Source organism: Suricata suricatta, chromosome 8 (assembly GCF_006229205.1).
Source record: "Suricata suricatta isolate VVHF042 chromosome 8, meerkat_22Aug2017_6uvM2_HiC, whole genome shotgun sequence".
Lineage (NCBI taxonomy): Eukaryota > Metazoa > Chordata > Mammalia > Carnivora > Herpestidae > Suricata > Suricata suricatta.
In genome coordinates this window covers 37,914,789-37,921,512 of record NC_043707.1, presented here as the reverse complement: position 1 = coordinate 37,921,512, position 6,724 = coordinate 37,914,789, and the positions used below count along the sequence as shown (strand labels likewise).

Genomic DNA, 6,724 nt, shown 5'->3' with positions numbered 1-6,724 from the left:
TAGAAAGGTGGGTGTAAACAGCACACACCTACCCCCTGGAGTAGTCTGGAGGCTGGGAGTCCCAGAGGGAGATGTCAGCTGGCAGCCTCCTTCCGATGCTGTGAGGTCAATCTGCTCAATGTCCGCCTCTGGCCTCAACCGGCTGCTGGCAATCCTCAGTGCCCCTTGGCTGCAGATGGAGGTGCAGATGCCCACAGCCATGGCCACATGGCCTCCTCCCTGCAGCCCCCTTTCTTCAGTGTGACCTCAACTTAATCATCACGTCTGCAGAGTCCCTACTTCCAGATAAGGCCACTTATCTGGGTGGACGTGAATTCTGTGGGGCACCACTTGACCCAGCAGGCCGCCACCTCCCCACCCGGCAGCTCCCCCATGCCCTCGTCACCATCTGGGCTCTCCTGTGGAGCCTTCACTCATGGACCCTCTGTCTCTACCTCTAGAACACCAGCTCCTGCATTGGGCACCTGACCCACCACCACCGCTCACCCAGAACCTGGCCCATAGGACATGCTGCACTAATCCCCGCTGAGTGAAGACATGAGTAACACATGGGCCTCCTGCACAGAGATCTGATTCCAGATCCTCTAGAAGGCCTCAGTCATGTGCTGCACCCCAAACAGAATATTCCAGAGGCAGGAAGATGATTGGGGAAAGGTGAGCCTGGGTCCAAAGCCTGGATCCACTGGGTGATGGAGTGAGCCAGCCATTCACCAGCCAGGGTGCCTCGCCCTGACCTGGGGGCGGGTAAGCAGATAGTCAGGGTCGGGTCTGGTGGGGAACCACCCGGGTCTCCAAGATGGCCTTGGACAAGGACAGGTCTCCAAGAAGGGGGATGTCTTTGCCTAGAAGCCTGTGAGCACCGCACGAAGCATGTGGGGCAGCTGTGTTGAACGGTCCTGGGAAACCATTCCAGGAAGCAAGGACGGCTCAGAGCTGAAGTCTGGGGACCCGGCTGCTCCCGCCTGCCCCCAGGGTCCCCGGGGGCTGGGACAGGAGGGAACCAAGGAGAAGGCAACCGGCTACACAGGAAGCTTCTGGAAGGCAGCCACTCTGGAGTGGGGCTGGGCCTCCTCGCATGGCCCGCCCAGACCGAGGCATGCACTCCTCCCTTCAGAGAGGAGGAAGGCTGGGGGCTGGTGGCAAACTGTGCTGGCAGCTACCCAGGGGCTCCTGGGCAGGCTCAAGTTTCTAAGGAGCGTAAACTGTGTCTTACAAATGAAGGTAGCAACTCCGATGGCTGAGAACATTAAAAATAGCTCCGCTCACTCAGCCCCTCCTTGTTCTGTGGGAAAGAGGCCGTCAGCTGGACGGCTGACCCCATGGGGCTAACCCGGCGCTGGCCCAGCTCCTGGAGAAAGCGTGGGAGGAACCCCAGGCATAGGCGCAGCTGGTGCGTGGCCATGGGGCCCACCCCACAGGGTCCTGCAGCCACAAGGAGGGGACATCACCCACAGAGCATGCTGCGTGGCGTCTGCCCCGTGGGACCGGTCACAGCCCCTCTGGCCCCTCTTTCTGTCACTTCCTCTCCTAAAGCTGCCTTTTCCCAGCCTGCTCTGCCCAAGAAGTAGTCCTTTGGCCACTTGTGAATGTTAAGAAGGGACATGTGGATACACAAGTCCTTGCATGTGCATACACAAGGACGTAAACAAGTCAGGATGCCTTTGGCTCAAGTACAGAAGAGCCAGCTTGAAATGGCTTTAAAGTGTACGGTGTCACATGACAGGATGTTTGGGTTGGGGTGCTCAGTGATTCTGTGACATCACAGGACTTGAGATCCCTCCTCTTCTCTGCTCTGTATTCCTCACTTGGCCTCAGTTCTCAGAATTGGTCTTCATGTTTGTAAGGTGACTGCCATGGCTCCGGGCATCACATCCTTATCCACTAACCTCTAAAGGCCCCCCTGCCTCTTTGTACAAGCCACGAATATATGCTCAGGACCCTCTAAGTTCTCATTGCCAGAGTGACTACAATTGTCTCTTTGTGCTAAAGTGAACATGGATTCCTTTGGTAATACAAAGAAAGTTTAATACATTTTTCTAAAGAAACACTCTTGTCAGCAGGGTGCAGGATGTGGACTCCAGAACCATGGGTTCAGTCCTCCCAGGGCAACCCCAGGCTTTGCTGGAAAGATCCAGGACGAGGTGGGACCTGGACAGCCAGGGCCACATACAGGAACTCAGCAAAGCCCCGGCTGCCACAGACAGGAAGAGCTCTCTCCCCATGGGTACCCCTGCCAATGCCCCAGCACAGAGGGTTCCAGTGGGTGAGGCCTTCCCCCTATCTAGCTGAGGGATCCTCCCAAGGGACATGAAGGGGCATCATGCCCCATGCTTCCCTGGGGAAGTTTGGCCCCTTGCACACGCTCCGCTGTCCCCCATGGCTCTAGCAGACCCGCATCTAGGTGGCCTGACGGGACAGGAGTTTACTGGCCCAAGGCCCGCCTGGCTGCTCCGCGCTCTGGTGACCACGCAGGGCCCCAGGCTCCAGACAGATGAGGGGACAATGGCAGGTGTCTGCCTTCCCACACTGCCCCGCTCCCACCGCAGCCACTGGGCACTCGCCTCGTCCTTCGCGGGGACTCAGGGCCCAGAAAACATCTGTGACTCACACGGCCCAGCAACGGACCCTGGTGGTGGGCCTGGACTCCGAGGGCCACGTTCAGGCCTCACGGGAGGAGCGGAACTCCAGAGGTGTGGGTTTGTAGGGAGGAGGCGAGCAGGGGTGCCATGTCCGAGGGGACCTCCCATCCCTCCCTGGTGTCCCTGGCCTGGCCGGGACGAGCACACAGGACTGGGGAAGACTGAGGCAGCTGTGGGTCAGATCCACCCCCCCCCCTCCGCGGGCCTGGCCCAGTGGATGACCGACTGGGTCTGGCTCATGTGCAGGCACACAGAGGGAAGCCCACGGGAAACCACTGGGTGAGTATCCTGGCTGGAGGCCGGGTGGTGGCGCGGGGCCACAGCCTGGGAGGGAGGGGGCTTGGGCTCAGCACCCCGGGGTGTCAGCCTGCTCTGTGGCCTCCTCACCCCCCCACACCTGCATCCATAAGCTGTTTGCAGAACAGACGATGGCCAAAAGGCTCCTGAGGCCCAGCGCCAGCATTCTGTGGCTCCAAACCAGAACATTCCGAGTGATTAGCCTCAAACTCACCAGCAGGAGGGCGGGGGAACTCTCTCCCAAGCTGAAGTCTCTGCGGACCATCAGGCCGCTCTGTGGGAAGGACTGGGTCCTCCCAGAGCTTTTGTAAGGGAGGGGGGCGGGCGGGGCTTGGCCTGGTCAGTGATGCTCTCATAATCACTCCTGGGGTTTGCTTGCAGCTCCTTAATGGCTAATGGTGTAGGCCATCTCCCTCCAAGCCTGTTTGCCGCCGTGGATCTTCCTTGGTGGGGCATTAAATATTTGCATGGCTGCTGTGTGTCCGGCCCTAGCTCCGAAAACCTACCACAAAGACCGGAGATGCCATCCTTTCCTGAGAGTCCCTATCCAGTGAGCAAGGCCTAAGTGTGCCTAAGTTTGGTCACGTGAGCACAGGCCTGGGCTGGGGGGCTCCCCTCCTGACCCACCCCTCCGGGTTCCAAGACCTGGAGAGACCCTGAGTTCCCTCCTCTACCCTTCCCTGGCCAGCGAGGGCAGGAAGGCTGGCCGGCCTCCCCTCCTAGAAATCCATGGCCCAGGCTCAGCGTGGCCTTCAAGGGGTTAGTCTGAAACTGACTGTGGGGCTCAGGCTGGGGATGCTGAGGGGCAGGGTCCCCCCACAAGCCTCTGCCCCCAGCTTTCCCAAAGCTTTTCACTGCTACTGTGGGGGACACTTGCAGATTCACAGATGGAAGGACTGCCAAGGGACGGGGGCCGCTCAGCCCCTGGTCAGGTAAAGGTGGGCTGGGGGCCAAGACCCAGAGGAGCAAGTGGGGAAGCTGCCAGGGTGTGGGTCTCTCTATATGCCCAACACGCCCCCTCCCTGGACACGAGGACACCAGGGGTAGGTCATCCAGCCTTTGTGCCAAGACAGGCAAAGAAATCCTCTCCTTCTGGGCTGGGAAGCACCATTTTGGGGGTGTTATCAAGCAGACGACCAAAAAGAAAGAAAGAGCCAGGTGGAGGAAGAGATGGTGCAGAGGGCTGCCCAGGGCAGGGTTGGGTGGGCCTGGCCCCCCAGGATCATGGGACCCAAAGGGAGGTGAGCAGTGGCATGGTTCAAGAGCCTGTCCTGTGGCCCTGGCAGGTGCTGACCTCCGCCGGGGCCTGGGGGGCTCCTGACCCTTCCTCCCACATCCGCTTGTGGTGACAAGCCTCCCAGGGAAGCCCTGGCCTGAACGGCCTGGCTGCATGGTCCCCTGGAGGCCCTGGATGGATGGATAGATGGGAGAGTGGATGGATAGATGAATGAATGGGGGTGGGTGGATGGGAGGGTGAATGGATGGATAAATGGATGGTTGGATGGATGGGTGGATGGAGCGTGGGGGGGTGGATGCATGGATGGGTGGATGCATGGATGGATGGATAGTGGGTAGATGGATGGATGGATGGTTGGATTGGTGGATGGATGGCTGGCTGGCTGGAGGAGACACTCATGAGGCAGTCCCTCCCTAGGCAGTGTGCATAAGGGGCACCCAGCCTGACAAGAGGAACCATCTCTGTCAGGACTGATGCTTCCCCCTCACTGTGGAACTCGGGCTGCCCTGGAGCCCAGCTGTGCAGAGAAGGGTTTTCAGACCTGGTCCCTAAGTGTTGGGACAAATGGAGCTCTTCCATGCCCCGTGCCCACCTCCCAGGCAAGGGACAGGAGGTACAGATGTGTCCCCCTGTGTGGGGACAGCCCTGCCTGGGGAGAGGCATTCGCCAGGGCCTCTGCTGAGCCCTGGTTGGGTCATGTCAGTGGGACTCAGGGTAAGTGCTGGTTGGTCTTTACAAGCAGATCACAGCAGGGCACCCTCCCTCGACCTACAACCTGGTGGGGCTTCGTGCTTCCCCCAGGTCCCTCCCTCCACGCCCCTCCCTAGGATGCCCTTCGCACTGGAGCCACTGCACCGTTTTTTGTGAAAAATCCATTTATTGTCTTTGTTGCTCAGAGAGCTATCATCTCGAGGCTGCGGCTTCCGAAGGCGTTGCCATGGAGATGAATTTTCTGTCATAAATAAAAGTATTCTGGGGTCAGGAGATCTCAAGCTTAACTAGGACAGATTTTGAGGGGGAAAATGCCAGAATTTTTTAAGCACACAAGATGATGATTTGCGCTGCTTTTTTCCGGAGGGTGTTTTTCGAGCTGTTAGGAATTTGGCACGGGAGCCCAGTCTGCCTCTGAAAGTGGGGTCTGTCCCTCTGCTGCCCCCGGTCAGGCCCCCCCTCTTCCTACTGCTTGTGGACTGGAACACCCCCCCAACCCCGGTATGAAATCCAGTTTACCTATTCAGGGTGAGGTCTGGAGCAGCCAACAACGGGAGGGCTCGGGGGCCCAGGCCCCAGGAAGAGCCTCTCCCTCCCTCTCTGGCCCTGAAGCTGTGGCAGGCTCACCCTAGGATTCTCTGCACATTCCTCAGCCTCCCCCAGGGTGGAGTCAGCTCAGGTGTGAGCTTCAGGCCAGACTTGGTGCAAGAGGGTAAGCCCTTCCGAGGGCCCCCACAGACCGGCTCCCTGCCCAGCAGCCCCGAGGAAGTTAGTTGGGGATTTCCTGTGTTCAGGGTCACGGAAGGTCAGTGTTTGAGGAGGTGGGGGAGGCGGGGCCCGGAGGAAGGTGCAGGGCTGAGGGGCCTCCAGATGCCACCCAGGCAGACAGTCAGTGTAGGCTCGCAGCCAAGGGCTGTTTGCCACCCCCACCCCACAATCGGTATTAGGTAAACAGAGTCCTGGGCCCATGGCCCCAGCACCATCTTTTGCACAGAGGCCCCCTCATAGTCCTGGAGCTGGAGCTGCTGCTTGACGCTCTGTCTGGGAGGGGCAGCCCCAGTCCCCAGGGGCTTCCCAAGGTAGCTCCCATCCCTAGGAAGGTGACTTCCAAACAAATGAAAGAGGAAGGGAAAGGAGGGGTGAGGAGGGAGGAGGGAGAGAGAACATAGAGGGGAGGAGAGAGTGGGTGGGGGAAGAAGAGGGGAGGAGGAGGAGGGGTAAAGAGGGAGTCAGGAGGGGTGGGAGGAGGAGGAAGGAGGGAAGCAGTCCTGCTCTGGGGGGGGTCCCTGTCCCCACTCCCCCACCTGAGAGGGTCTGAGTCACAGCGGGATGCCTGGGTAAGATATCTGAGTTCATCCTGAAAAAAGTTCTCCTTCCCCTGCAAGTACTGTGTAACACGCAGCCCCTGACAGTCCCTAGGACTACCCTCTCAGGTCCCAGGGGCTGAGATCCAGAGATGGGGGGACTTGCTCAGGGTCACACAGCCAGGCCTGTGCCCTGCACCTGTCCAGCCCTCCCAGACCTGCCCTCAGCCTGGGGCTCTGCCCCCTGATGAGTGTGACCCTTCATGTGTTCAAACACAGAAGGTTTTCAAGGCTGCGTGCCGTCACAGCCGAGGTCTTCCGGGGCTACTCCCTGCCCCTCAAGACCAAGTGGGGGCCACCCTAATGGCAATGCCCCCTCAGTGCCACACTCACATGGCATTTCATTAATGCCAGCCACGGGTCCCAGCACTCGCTTTCTGTTTAGGAGGGCTCTGTGTCCACCTGCTCGTGCAGGCCACACTCAGAAGGATGCTGGGGTGCGCGCTGCTGGGCCAGGGCACGGATGCCCCCCACTG

The 6,724-nt window shown here is 59.6% G+C and overlaps 1 long non-coding RNA gene across 1 annotated transcript; it reads right to left on the bottom strand.

Moving 5' to 3' along the window:
• Positions 1-2,003: 2,003 nt before the first annotated feature.
• On the bottom strand, positions 2,004-3,203 carry LOC115300298. The gene is made up of 2 exons (XR_003912590.1): positions 3,151-3,203; positions 2,004-2,148 (listed from the first exon to the last, which is right to left on the bottom strand). It is a non-coding gene; the product is annotated as an uncharacterized LOC115300298 (long non-coding RNA).
• Positions 3,204-6,724: the final 3,521 nt, after the last annotated feature.